Consider the following 210-nt stretch of genomic DNA (forward strand, 5'->3'; position numbering starts at 1 on the left):
CTATATCTTGCTATTAAATTAACAGAAAATGCTATGTCAGGCCTTGTAGCATTAGAAAGATACATTAGTGCACCAATTGCACCGAGATAGGGTACTTCGGGACCAAGGAGTTCCTCATCCTCTTCTGGAGGTCGGAACAAATCCTTATCCACTTCAAGTGATCGAACAACCATTGGTGTACTCAATGGGTGCGCTTTGTCCATGTAAAAG

This window comes from Nicotiana attenuata, chromosome 1 (assembly GCF_001879085.1).
Source record: "Nicotiana attenuata strain UT chromosome 1, NIATTr2, whole genome shotgun sequence".
Classification (NCBI taxonomy): domain Eukaryota; kingdom Viridiplantae; phylum Streptophyta; class Magnoliopsida; order Solanales; family Solanaceae; genus Nicotiana; species Nicotiana attenuata.